At 48.3% G+C, this 13,989-nt stretch overlaps 2 protein-coding genes across 7 annotated transcripts in view; both read right to left on the bottom strand.

The window, feature by feature from the left end:
* The window catches only part of LOC120949231 (putative uncharacterized protein DDB_G0293878), a 42,145-nt gene that overhangs the window by 13,959 nt on the left and 14,197 nt on the right, over positions 1-13,989 (bottom strand). The window lies entirely within an intron of this gene.
* LOC120949789 (RNA-binding protein 8A) overlaps positions 416-13,989 on the bottom strand; it is a 300,811-nt gene continuing 287,237 nt past the window's right edge. The window contains exon 2 of the transcript XR_007452267.1: positions 416-425. The gene's annotated coding sequence lies outside the window, so the exon portion shown is untranslated. The remainder of the gene's footprint in view (positions 426-13,989) is intronic.

Genomic DNA, 13,989 nt, shown 5'->3' with positions numbered 1-13,989 from the left:
GTTTTCGCGATTTCCTTCTAAACAAATGCGTCCCACCTCTTCGCCACTCCATCCACTCCAACCGCAAGCGAACACAAGGAAACACAGACAGAAAGGAAATTGCGCATTCGTCAGTGAGGTAATGTTGCAAAAGACATAATTGTAATGATGTGAATTATACAATGCACATTCGGGTGAAAAGCTTTCCAGCACGCGATGGTAAGACTAGGGGAATGAAGGGGGCATGCGAAAATAGGCCATAAAAGCGTTTGTGCACATGGGAGCTGGGGTGTGTTTGGGTGGAGAAAGGTAGAGGTCGTTTAAGCCGCCTGGTTTGTTGTGGCTTTCTTCCGACGTAAGTGTGTGTGCCATCGTTTGAAATTCGTGATCGTGTTTGGAATTGATAGCACTGAGTTAGATGTTGGGTTGAATTTCTTCCTCCCCTTCTCCTCCTCTTTTTTCCTGTGCCAATCCAGGCATCAATATTTGCGCTTGCATATGTTGCGGTTTTAGCCCCGATCGGTTGCTTCCCCTCAGTGGGAGAGGATAATGTTTTGTTTGCGCTTTCGCGAGTCGTCGCCACCGTATGTTGCATTGTGTGGCATGCAAAAATCGGTGGTCGGCATTTGCGTTCAGAGGGAATGGTTTGTAGCGATCGAAAAGTCATAAGGGGATAGTGGAGCAGAAAGGTCTCATCACAAGATTGCAGACAACTTTGGGATTTTTCGGATCATTATCATGAAATTATGTGTAGTTTAGTGATATTATAATTATAAGTATCTACTATCATAGGAAATCTAATGAGATATTTCATTAAAAATAGACGACCAAGCGACTTTCTTGGCATGAGTAACCATCTAACCCTGTCATCCCTTGACAATGAAGAGCAAAACTAAAAACAGTCATACACAATTCCAGCTTACAGGTGAAAAAAGGGCAAAGGGTTCACTTTTAAGATGGGAACGCTAACTAACACAGCACAACATCCCTCTGGCTTGCCACTCCATTGTCAACCGAATGTTCGAGCAACCTACACTGTCCTGGCAGTGCCTCTATATTTCCTCTGTAAGAAAACGGGAAGTGCTATTTGCCAATTTGCTTCCTGCCCCGCCGTCCTGCTGGCACCGATAAATGGTCGCAAAATTGATTTCCAGCAAGCGCATTATCGGGCAGACACTGCTGCACTGCGTAGCGTATTTGCACTTTCCCGCTATGCAAATTGCCATCATTGCGAGCGGGGCCTGTGTCCACAGCTAATCATCGGCCATTGATAGGTTAGTCCGTGCGCGCGTTCCATTATGGATAAGATGCGAAAAAAGGGCACCGGTGGAGAGGGAGGGCAATTTTCCTCGATGCCATACGAAGAGACGATCTCCGATGCGACGTACCGCTGGGGTGGAGTAGTGCAATTTTCTGCAAGGTATTGCAATTAATCACCCGGTAAATGGGGTTTCCAGTCTTTCTCCTCTATTTTGTCTTTTGTGTCAACATGCATGCACACACACGAGAGCATAGGACAGGTCAGTGTCAGTGCGTCATCATGCCCAGTGCGTTACACAGTGTGTACGTGTTGTACCTATGGCAGTGCATCATCCACCGTCCCGTCCATTTCGCTCCCATGTGCTGCAGCAGGTGCAGCAAAGTAGCGTTTAAATTATGATTCGATGCACCTGCTCCGAGAACGGGGAGGGAGTGGGGTGACAGCGCAGCAAAAAGAACGAACGCACATATCGCCGATTCTAACGCACACCCTTGAGCTAGATACAACGTGCGTGCCACGCAGAATCATCTATCCGCATCATTGCCATTCTCCGTGCCCGTGCTACGATCTAACGGGTTGGCGGGGGTCTCTTTTTGTCATCCCTCTCCCCCCCCCCTGAACAGTAAGTTCGGGGTCACTCACGGCGTACAATCGGTCACAAAGCGAGCTGAATAATTGCCGGAAGTGCTGTACCGTTCGCTGGAAGCCATAAGTTCCACTGGCGGCGCTCTCGATACCTGATTTCCCGCCATGCAGCGCGCCAGCTAAAAGTGCTACACCATTGTGATTGGATTATTGGATTAAAAGGTGGTGTAGCGGGTGGGTTAAATTGAAATCCAAATCCAACTGCCCCAGTCACAGTAATCGACTTCGCCCTTCCGGGGAGGTTAGCTAGCTCTGGCGATCTCCCAAGTGGATACAATTTCCTTCACGTTTCGTGGTTTGAATGCTTCATTAATGCTTCAACTTTCAGGCTCATTGACTCTGTCATGCATCATTAAATGATCCGAAATTACGATTAAATTTTGCCAAACATCTGTGCGGCAGTGTGTGTTATGCTGAACGATGCTAATTTTATCTCAGAGGGAATTCATCCTCACGATGAATCATCGTCTGTGCATCGGGTGTATCTGTTTGTAAGAGGAAATATTTAGGTGGTGCTGCTGACATTTAGCTCAACGAATGGTACATTAAACAGTAGAAATGTGTGAAAAAATAATAAACGTATCTGCCAGTCCGATGAAGACGTTGAATGAATAATTGGATGTCCCCTTCAAAGTTTTCAGTGGTTCTCATGAAATTTACAGCGGTTTTCAGTGGTTCTCATAATTTTAGGACACTTTCTTACGGGAAATTAACTTTATGTGATGGTAATTAGACTCTACAGTACCGTTTTTGAATAGTCACAGTGGAAGTTCCTATTGGAAATTGTCCACTACACCTCATCAGACAAGGTCTAGAAAGAATCCCAGAAGTATGAGAAAACACAATAATATGGGATAGCCTAATGCTATTCAGTAGATTGAAGCGAATTTGAGAAAGATTTTTTTTATTTATTTTTATAGAGACTTTGAACCGATTGGCCTCATTCGCCTCTCTAATTTGAGAAAGATGATTTTCTATATATATCAAAGCTATTTATACTTCTACAGGTATCCTTTTTCTTAAATCAAACATCCAAAGTTGTCAAATTTTGCAATGTTTCTTAAAGAACTCCTTGTGCTTCCAATCTCAAACTAATTACTTAAAATTGAGATTACATTTTGTTAATATTTCGTAAACTATAAATAAATTGAAATACTAATGCAAAGAAAGCCGCTGGATTAAGTTCACAAAGTGGCAGTATTAAAATTAAAAACAGCAACAAGAACGAGTACACAGTCCGTGCATGCATCCGTTTGCTGCCTTTGCGATGGCCTTGCCGCAACGGTCGGCCCCCTGAACGAACCCAAGTTCCCGAGTTAATTTGCTTTCCTTCACCTTTCGCCGGAGTCGAGTCGGATGAGATTAAAGATCTCTTGTCACCATTCATTTGTCAGTTGCCAGGCGATGGGAAAAGAGCCAAACCGGCCACCAAGCTGTGTGTGTACGCCATGACTGAGGAGGGACCACAGTGTCTCCAAGGGCTCGAAAGACCTCTCTCAGTCCCCTCTGCTTCATCCCCATTTCCATTTAGTTCCGGACCCGTTGGACGAAATCCCACACGGTGGTCGAAAATTACACTTTCGGAACGTCGGTTTCGTCCGAATGGTCCGATTCGGTGGGCTCACACACAACCCGGGGTGAAAGTAAAAGCGCCTCTAAAATGGCTTCAAATCCAATTCCGAATTTTATCCGAGGTTCGTGGTTTAATCCCCTCCGCATCTCGGCAACCCAGACAGCAGCGAGAGTGTGGAGGCACTTGTCGTTTTTTCGAAGCCTGTGCGGCGTGACGACGGAGACAGAAATGTGTAAGTGTCCGCTGGGAAGAGTGATAAAGGCGTTAATGAGTCCCGTCCCCTACTCGAACCAGTCACGGCCACAGGGGGCTGTTGGGATGATGTAGACCGGGCCCAACCCCGACCGGTGGCACCAACTTGACGCTGGGAGTAGCCCTGTAGGAGGAGAACTCACTTTATCAACGAATGAATGGCAATCGCTTGGTGACTTGGTGGTTGCGGGGCGGAGCCGTAGTTCACACGCATTAATTTCCGACTCCCCCTTTCCCCGGGTGGTCTCAGAGAAAGCTCTGGAGAGGGAAGCTACTGTCCGTCTCGCGCCGTCTCCGTCATGACCATGACGCAGCCCGGTAGCGAAAGTGATTAAAATTGGCGCGCGTTTGCGCTGATTGCGCAATCAGTTCACGCATCGGTGTTCGCGTTACGATGCTCGATGCGGCGAGCGGTGGCGCAGCAGGAGTGTGGAAATGTGAAATTTTGCCCCAAAAATAAAACAGACATCTTTTCCAAACCCGCTGGATGGCGGCGGTGTGTGAAAGTATTCCGGACGGGTTTTGCGATTGTTTGGGGTGAAACGAAAGAATAATGCAACCAAATTTATTCTGATTTATGAACCACGCCGGGGCAAGCACGACCGTAGGGGATAACAAAGCGTGCCTCCAAAAAAACTGCCATTTTTGCGCATGTTACCGTCACGCTGAAATGAAATTAGGAGTGGAAATGGCGGCGGGCGAGGGTATTTCCCACTTTGGATGACTTTAAAAGGCAACCAAACCAGCCCGGACAACTGTTTTCCGAAGCGTGTGTGGGAGTGCGTTTTTGGCATTAATTTGTTGTTGTTGTTGTTGTTAGTCCGCGTTGCTACTCTCCTTATGCTAATGTTTGTGCTTTTTGTTCCAGCTGGCAGAACAGAGCGAGAGACAGCGAAAGTGTCATTTGCGCGGACTCTGCTTACGCACGGCGCAGTTTAATCTATTCATCATTTGGGTGGCGTTTTTTCCGGGGGGGTTTTTGTCTGAACGCGTTTAAACAGTTTGTTGATATTTCCGGTGTCTAGACATGCGTTTCTTTGTTTCGGTATGAACGCATGCTCATCAGCGCCAGCAGTGGTTTGGGGCTGATTAGAGTGAAAGTAGTGCGTATTTTCCGCGTTGCTCGTAACACAGACAAAGCTTTAATATTGTCCCAAGCCTTTATGGTGACAGATAAAAAGAGTTTTTTTTTCCAATTTTATCATTTGATTGCATGTTATGATCAACGCTATTTTAGCGATTTTTACCCGTTGCTGAGTGTAAAACGGTGACTCATTGGGAACCGGCAAAAGAAGCAACTTCAAGCAAAGCCACCAAAGATCCTGTTCCTGTGGGTAATTTTGCACATCAAAAACCCTCAAACCCTGTTGACGTCTGCCACGGTCCGAGCTGACTCAGCCGGAGCCTGCGGTTAAACCCCCGGTTGAACCTTTCCCAACGTGTCCCTGCTTTCTGGAGGTCAGCGTCAGTTCAGTTCTCGAAAGGGGAAACATAATCCTTTCTGCTCACTGTTTTTACCGCTTGCCGGTTGATCAAGCCCGAGAAAGAAAGCAAAGCAACTGAACCCAAAAACTGCTGTGATGTAGCCAAAAGTAACAGCACAGACAGTCAGTTTTTTGGCGTTCATTATTCTTCCCCATCGCGCAGCGGGCATACTGGACAGTCGACCTCGTTCCTGCGAGCCGAAGAACGATCCCGGATGCGATTTCTCTTTTTTGTGTGTGTGTGGCTTTTCCTCTCTGCAGCAGGGACCTCTTCCAGGCCCCAGGCTTTGTTTTTTGAGGAAGGATTAGCCCCAGGTCTGGTCCGGGCGTTGTCACCTGGGTAAGTTTTTTGGTCTTTGTTTTGGGGTAACAATCAGCAAGAATTGCTCGTAAAAAGGGCTCGGCACACAGAATAATTTAGCAGCAGCAAAACCTCAAGCATAAAACCAAGCATACTACATTGGAAACAAAGTAAGTAGCGCCCGGCCGCGTTAAGCCGCAGCAAACACGATAATCGGATCGATGCGGGCATGCGGCGCAACACGGAAGGATCTGCTGCGAAGAAGGTGCGGCCGCACAAGCGTTTCCTGCAATTTTACAGCCAACAAAAATCAGGTCAAGCCGGTGTCTCCGTGTGCCCGTAAGTGTGCGTGTGTGTGTGTGTGTCTGGACAGGAACAATCCTGGTTGAGATTTGAATTGGTGTGCGCTGTTGCTGTGCCCGGCTTTTTACACCACCATTTAACATTGGACTTTCTTTCCTCGCCTTGCCAGACGGGTAATTTGTGTTTGCCGATAGTTGTTGTCGGGGTGTTTTTGTTTCAGCTTGGTGCTTCGTTGCCAGTGCCGAGGTAGTACTGGGGCCGAACGCTAATTGCTAATTTAATTTAAACGGGAAACAGCAGTAAAAATCAATGCGTCCGTTTGCAGGCAAAGATACTGGCAACGAAAGGTGCTAAGCAAGTTAATGGTAAAATGAATAATACTGAGGGAATGTTCTTTTGTGACATGCACTGTGAGTGAGTTTAGTTTAGATGCCGATAAGTGTAACATTAATTAATATTCACTTTGTAAATCCAACCGACCAATCAGTTGTCCACAAAACACAGGGCGGAAGAAAGCCCGCTTGTGTCGCGCGTTAATCGTTCCGGTTTTGCAGTTGGTTCCGCTTACGAATTGGGAATAGGAAATTCTATAAAACCAGTTGAACGTTGCCGGGCCGGGTAAAGAAAGTAAGTGTAGGTAGAGAAATATCTGCGGGAGATTGAAAGCAGCAACCTGGTCGTTGGTCCTTTCACACGCCGCATCGATTTGTTTCATCGATTGAGGCTATTAATTTTGCATTCTAAAGTAAGGGTTTGATTTTGAGTGCTTTACTACAGTTGTTTGATGTTGTAAATGGATTACAGTCAACAAAGAAAACATTACATTGTACCCAAAACAAAACTTCGCTCAAAAGATCGTACAACACCTACACAGCCGACGAGTTCCCACCGGACCGGACAAATGCTTCACCAAATGCTGCAGGTAGTGAAATTTTATGTACCCTGAAACATTGCTACATTAAGCATGGAAGACTCACGGCCACGCATACGCTGTGGGAGGCCTACACGCCCGCCGGTTGCAATAAATCATTCGCTCAAAATCCAAATAATTTCACTTTCGTTTGTGGCACAACGAAACATCCCGGTTGCTAGCGGTTTCCCAGGCTCGTAAAACCCCGCTTTTTTAATGTTCTGATTTGGTAAATATTTAACTCCCACTCGAAGAGGAAGAAAGGACAAACCAAAATCCACACTGAGAGTCTTGGATTTGTATTTTTCCTCCCTTGTCGCCTATCTGCAGCGCGTTTTCCTTCTCCGCCCGCACGCGAATACATTAAACAGCTCGCTTAATGTCACGTTAATTTGCGACGCGCACTATTGACACAAAACGGCGGAGAAAATTTCGCTTTTCACACCACACCAGGCAAGCGACCGCGATCACCGCTTAATTACGCGATCAGCAGCGCACACAACAGTTGAAAGAGCGTGACCTGTGCAAACCAGCCCGCCTCCGTCGCCCTATGAACCTCCAGCAGGATGTGTGCTTCGTGAAGCTCATGAAAGCTTCAGCCGGAGCTCCCACACTCGGTGCCGCAGCGGATTAAACTCGTTAGAGGATTAAAGGGCCTGCACAGCCGAGTAAATTCCGGTCCGTTGCAACAACAAAAAAGCGATGTAAATGTACGTCCCTTCCACTCCCATCCCTCCAAAAGTCCACGACCGCGCCACGACCGCTGGGTACTTGTTAACTGTTAATTAATGAAGGCTCTGCGGCCCGTTCGGGCGAATTGGCAGAGGATCTGCCAACTGGCCGGACACGATTCCGAGCCGTTATCGTGATCGTCATTTGCACGACTTATGATGTTTACCGGCATCGGTCGTACGGAGAGTCAGCAACACGGTACGAAGCGGAAAAGAAATGGCATGGAGATGGCAAGGGTGAGGGGATCTACTCTCATCCCTTTTGCCGTTCCTTTGTTCGTGGCTAGTTGGCCGTGCTTCATTCTCACCAGCTCATTGTTTCGCGTCCAAAATTGTCACCCCCCAGTTCCGTTTTAAAAAGGAACACCTTTCACACACACTCACGCGGTCCTTTCTCCAAACTGACACCCAAACTGGGGGACTGGACATTCTTTTGGGGAAGGTACATTCTGTCGACATTTCACTGTCATCATCGGCATCATGCCCGCCGCCAGGCAGTGTCGGTCGAGGTCAGCAATGGCGGTGAAAGCGAAATGCGGCACTGCGTAGGTGGGCACTGAATTTCGCCGCGTTTCGGACACACACACACACACAGGCCGTGTCTTTGTGTCTGACCTTCCACAGACACACACACACAAGCTGACACGCTGCCATGCTGAAGTCTCCGTGTTTGTGGCCGGCAAAAGGATCGGGATTCCGGAAAAGGGAAGGTAAACCGGTTCCACCGGTACACACAGGGAGTTCCAGCAGCAGCAGCAGCAGCAGCCACAGATCCGGGCTGCGGGCACATTAATGTAGTTGAACGAATTTCAGATAACGGGAGGAACGTGCAAGGAGGAATGTCATCTGCCTGTGTCCGGGTTGGCGGTGGCGGGGTAGCAAATATTATTAGATATCGATCTTTGGTGCCAAAAAAAAAAAAAACACACGCAGCATCTTGTGCGTGGCAGACCACAGACCGCGTGCTCCGGCAAGGGGTAAATCGGATGATGCCACGGCGGCAACCACCACGGCGAGGGTTGGCGGAAAAAAGGTGAAAGTTTTCAACAGACCGGCCGAAAAAAAGCAGGCGACGCACACAGCCTGCAGACACCCCAAAGCCACTTTGAACCTGAGCAAAAGGTCTGACCACGGGGTTTCACCTGATGGACGAACCCTTTCAGTCTCCCTCTCTTTCTCTCTCTCTCTCTCTCTCTCTCTCTCTCTCTCTCTCTCTATCTGCAACGGTTTTTTAGTGTTTGAAATGTTTCCATGTCTTTTTGTTGTGATGAATTTTAAAATACAAAAATACACACCGCTTTTGAGCCACATCAGACACACAAAGAAATGATGGAAATTTATGGAAAGCTTTTTGTTGCTGCCTTTTTTTTTGGGGGGGTTTTTAGTTTTCGCTCTTGGTTCATGAATAATAAATTTTACCATTTTACGAGCGCCAACCCGCGCGAGAGATAGCGCTCAGTTGCAGAGGGACCCGGTTTATCACCGTCGATTATCGCTCCGAGCTCACCCAAGACACCAAACAAGAGGCATCAGGAATGATGGCGATAGGAAGCGACCATCGGTTGTGATTCAGCCACGGCCATTAATGAGTGTTGCGTAAGCGCAGCCAGGGCAAAATTGCACGAAACGAACGGTGGATTAGGGGAAAATCCGGACGCCCGGAAAACCAACCGACAGCAAGTGTGCGGGGCTGCTGAGAAATGCGATCATCTGAAGCGTGTCCGTGGCCCGGATATGATTAGGAAATGGAGGGCGGCCCTTTTGCTTTGTCTAGTGGGTGGGTGGGTGTGTGAGCCGTTCGCCGGGGTTTCACTTTCGACGCGCATGCAAGGTGTGAATTGGTTTCCATCAATGCGTGAAAAGCGAGCGAAACAAATGCGTGCTAGCAGGGCGGATAGGCGAAACCACCAACCAACGCGGTGTGGTTTTATCGGTGAATTGTTTGCGGAAATCGCTGCCGCAGCGATGAAGTGTGTCTTCTTCCGGTGAGCCAGGGGGAGCTTCCGGGGTATGTTCGAGACAAGAAAAGAAACAATTCGCAACCAATACTGTATAAAATAAGACAGTGATCAACGACCACGGATGGCATCGAAAAACTTGCGCACCAAAGCCTTATCGAATCGAAGGCTTTTCTCGTCAATACGCCACTTAATAAAACACTTTCTTCTGTGACCTTTCGGGCGCGTTCGGCGTGATAAATAACGAATAACGACTAGAGCAGATTAGATAACGATCGGGCCCGGCCGACAGGTGGAAACAACAAATAGCGTGACATTTGCTGCGACATCTCTCTATTTCTAAATTTCTCCCTCTGCGCGGTGCGGCTCGCACGAAGCCGGATGGACGGAAATATGTAAATTCTGCGGCGCATCCGCAGCTCGTAGCAAATTGCGTTTGCCGCTTTGGGGTAGAAATCTCAATCAGCGTCCGGCAGCAGCCCCAGCTCCACAGCTTGTTAGATGGCTTTTTAATTCTGTCCGGAGACACTTTCGCAATCCGGGCAAACGCTTCGGGGGTGTCGTGCGGTGTAATCGGAACCAATCAATCGCGCCACATAACGTACGGTACATGGCACGAGAAGGGGAGGGAAACAAACACAAGCTGATGTTTCGAGAAGCGTGTTGCGTGCTGCGTGGTGGCTGCCGTTGTGAGGTAATTAATTTAACCATGAGTCATTTCGCTTTCTTCCAACCCCGCGAGCGACGGGTTCCCCATCTTGTTTTTGCTTGCGGGTGGAAATTTGATACGGAAAAGCGCACACGGAAGCCGCCGGCCCATTCGGTGGAAGCAGAAGGAACGAAAAACCCCTACCAGAAGCGTTTGTGTGTGTGCGCGTTTGTTTTTTTTTTTGCTTTCCTTCTTCACTACCTCTGCACCTAGCAAGCAGGCAAAAGGGTGGAAGGAAAAGCAACGAAACAAACAACGAAACAACTGAAGAAGGAATAAAAAAACAACACCAGCAAAGGTGTTAGATAATGAATCAGCGCCCAAAACGCCAAACGTCGCTACAGATGCGCGGCGATTAATTAAGAAAGAAAGTTTCACTTTTCTGCGGCACGGCGACGGAGCTGTAGATGGAAGATTGCTCCGCCGCAGTTTGCGGGACCGCAGACTTATTAACATCTTTTTCCATCATCTCCTCTATCGCCCGCTCCACATGCTGGTGCGCGGTGCTTCCGCAGCATTAGCGCTATTATGTTAACTTTGCGTCTTCACATCTGTGTGGCTTCAAACGTACGTGTGTGTGTGTGTGTGTGTGTTATTTCGTTTTTCGAACCAATATTGCGCAACGAATCGGAAGGAAGCCGTGAGGAAGCGTTTCACTTTGGCTTTGATTTAACAATTTTCATTGCCTTTAATTTCGTTTGATTCCGATAGGAGAAGCGATTTAATGTGCTTTTTTTGTTGTTGGCACTTTTGAATCAGCTTCAAAGCTGGTGGAACGAAATGCTTTAATTTGCCGATAAGCGTGCGCTTTCATTGGCTGTCGATTAATCAGTGCATTTGCGTTACATCACTAATAGAAGAAAAGGAAAAGCTGTAATGTGTATGATTGCGATGCTTTTGTAGTCTTTCTTTCGCTCTCCACCGAGGTGGCATACTGCGCAGAATCAACTCCTGCTTCTCTCTCTCTCTCTCTCTCTCTCTCTCTCTCTCTCTCTCTCGGATAAAGCTTTCATATTTCTCCAGCATGCTGGGGAGAGGCTTCAAGAAGCTTCACAAAACTTCCGGCCCGGTACAAACCCAAACAGGCCCGTAGTGATTGCTGTGCGGGAAAGAAAAAAAACAGCACAACCCTTAATTTGAAGGGGAGTTTCCACCCCGAAGGCCAACAGCAAGATCCTCCAGCCCCCTCCCCCCACCCTCCCCTCTCTCCCGGTGGGAAATCTTCGCTGTGCGCGGGCGCCACAAAGAAACAATAAAACAAGCCCCAGCAACAATCGCACTGCACAGCGGGCTCGGGCTCCGATAAACAAAAGACTTCAATGCACGACCGAAAAGCGAACTCACTTTTCAGTCCGAGCCGAGAACGTTTCACTCTGCATGCACACACACACACACACTTACTCGACTGATGAATGTTTGACGAGTGCTGTGCGTTTGAGCTTTTCGCTGTCCGCACAATGGAAATATAAATTGCCTTTCCCATTCACCCGGCCCTTTCCGCCGTGCGCACCGATGCAGCGTTGCGCTAAGCCTTAACGCGCGCGGAGCAAGTTGATTGAGTGAAGGCGAAAATCTATGTACACTACAGCGCCTCACCTTTGACGGTCGCCTTTTTCCGGAACCCACTGGCAGGCGCATTAACATACGACACACACAGACACACAGGGAGCGACTAATTGTGCGGAAAACGGAATCTAGTTTAATCCCATCACCGTTCGCTGGCAGGCTGGCACTTGCTGGCCTTTTCTCCGTTCAGAATAGTCTGGAATTTCACTTTCGACGCGGCGTTTGAGTGACTGAGCGGCGGCACCTTTGGCCCGGCTCACTCGTGGTCCGCGGACCGAAGCGGCAAGCGATTGTATCGTTAAATGCATTTTTGTCAACGTCAACGTGGTGTCGTGTCAACGTGATCAACCGTGTGTGTGTGTGTTTATGAGCGGGATATGGGATGAAGTTTAATCTTCAAACAGTAGATTAAAGCGTCCCTTCGTTCCGGAGAGATCACTCAAGTGTGTCAAGCTTAGCAAATTGTATCCAGCGAGTGTCCAGCAATCTGCTTGAACGGTCCGACACGTAGCAGAAGCTTACAATTGAGGCAATAAGTTGCTGAAGAGGTGTAATTGCATCGTATTACGCCTATTCTGCATATTAACATGTTAAATTACTGTCCACCCCCGTGCTGCAGGATTGCAGTACAGGGGCAAAAGTGTAATTGTTCATTTTATGGGGCTACCCGTTCAATATTGTACCCCCTGTTGCTGACCCATCGGAAACGAATCTTGCCCGCAGGATCATAAAAAGGTTTCAAGCAATCAACAGGCCACAAAATACGACCCATTCAGCAACATCGGCACCTTTTTTTTTTGTTGTTGCTTATCACAAGCAAAAGGCCTGTGCAATAAACGTGCGCCTCATCAATGAAGCAAATCACATTCTACCGGCCAACCTTGCGGCTTTGCTTACATAATCATCCCTTCCACAGCCGCCACCGTGCCAGCATAACTAACTACCATCACACTAATCTACTTTTTTCCCACTTCAGCCCGCCTAACAATTTCCTACATCTCAATTTCCTTTCGACGGGCTTCCGTTCCGCACCAGCCATGGCCGTGTATGACAGGGTCTTTGTTTATGTGTGTGTGTGTGCCAATACATACCCCTTGGTGGAGAAATTTCCACCCCTCCCACAACCCACCGTTAGTGGGTCTTGTCGGCCATGCTTCTTCGGAACCCATTTCAGCCGCCTTACGTAACGCACGTAACGCGCGCGCTCCTATCCATCACGATCGGCTTCGCATCGGATCGATACGGAGCGCGCGCGCGCACACACATGATCGAATGCATGCTGATATGCGGCACAAACACACAGACACACACATGCGGTGATGTGTTTGTATGCGCGGAACAGCACGACGTGGAAAACAAAACTCTCGCTTTCCTGTGCGAAGAAAGTAGTTCGCGGCGATGCATGTGTCGCCCTGGGTAAAAGTAGGTTCGACCGAAATGGCACGCACTCGGTTCGATCGTGAAAGGTGGGATCTGTGGCACGATACCACAGCTCTGCAGCACTGTGGATGGAGCGGGAAGGGGGGTGCTTGTTTCTGGCGGCTCGTGTGGTTTCCGGTCACGTACGCACGCATGACACACACGCACACACGTTTGTCCCCGAAAAAAAAGGAGCAGATGATGATTGGCCCCAGAGCCCAGCGGGCAGGACAAAATTGGGAAAGGTCCTGCAATGGGAAATGGGGTCTAAAAATAAAAACCAAAATTGGGTGCAGCAAACAACATGGGAAGAACCATTTTGAAAGTGGCTCGCGAATCCCTTCAAGCGAACGAACGAAGAGAGAAAGAGAGTAATGCAATCCGTTTGCTCCTGCGCTGCTGCTGCTGTCGTGAACAATGTCGCGCTCGGAGCTACTGGAGTTACTACGGCACAACCAGATCGCCATCTCGGTGCCACCAGTTGATGGCATTTCTTGCTCCCGACACAGCGACATCCATTTCACGAACATTTCTTCCGCATGGCCGTACTCTTTCGCCTTTTTTGCAACCGTTACCGTTCACACTCGCAAGCCGTGGTGAGCGACTGGGATGGAAGAAGCATCCTGTGGTTTTCTTTGTGGCTGTATGTTTAATGCACGAGTTCGGGCAGCCTTAAATCAGCTACTTGCAGCTGTTGTGCTTCATTCGAAGATAAATCAGACAAAAAATACGATTGCTTTTTTTAGTTTCGATTTCTGCTTTACAGGGGGTTCCAAGAGTTCGCATAGCTGTGGGACATTCGAATGGGAATTTGACTCTATAGCACCCTTGTTTGAAATATCCAATAGGAATTTTCGAGCAACTTGTCCAAAAAAGGGTGCCATAGAGTCCAATTTCC

The sequence above is a fragment of the Anopheles coluzzii genome, chromosome 2, assembly GCF_943734685.1.
Source record: "Anopheles coluzzii chromosome 2, AcolN3, whole genome shotgun sequence".
Lineage (NCBI taxonomy): Eukaryota > Metazoa > Arthropoda > Insecta > Diptera > Culicidae > Anopheles > Anopheles coluzzii.
Note: the sequence above shows the minus strand (reverse complement) of the source record. Positions and strands in the feature narration are given on the sequence as shown.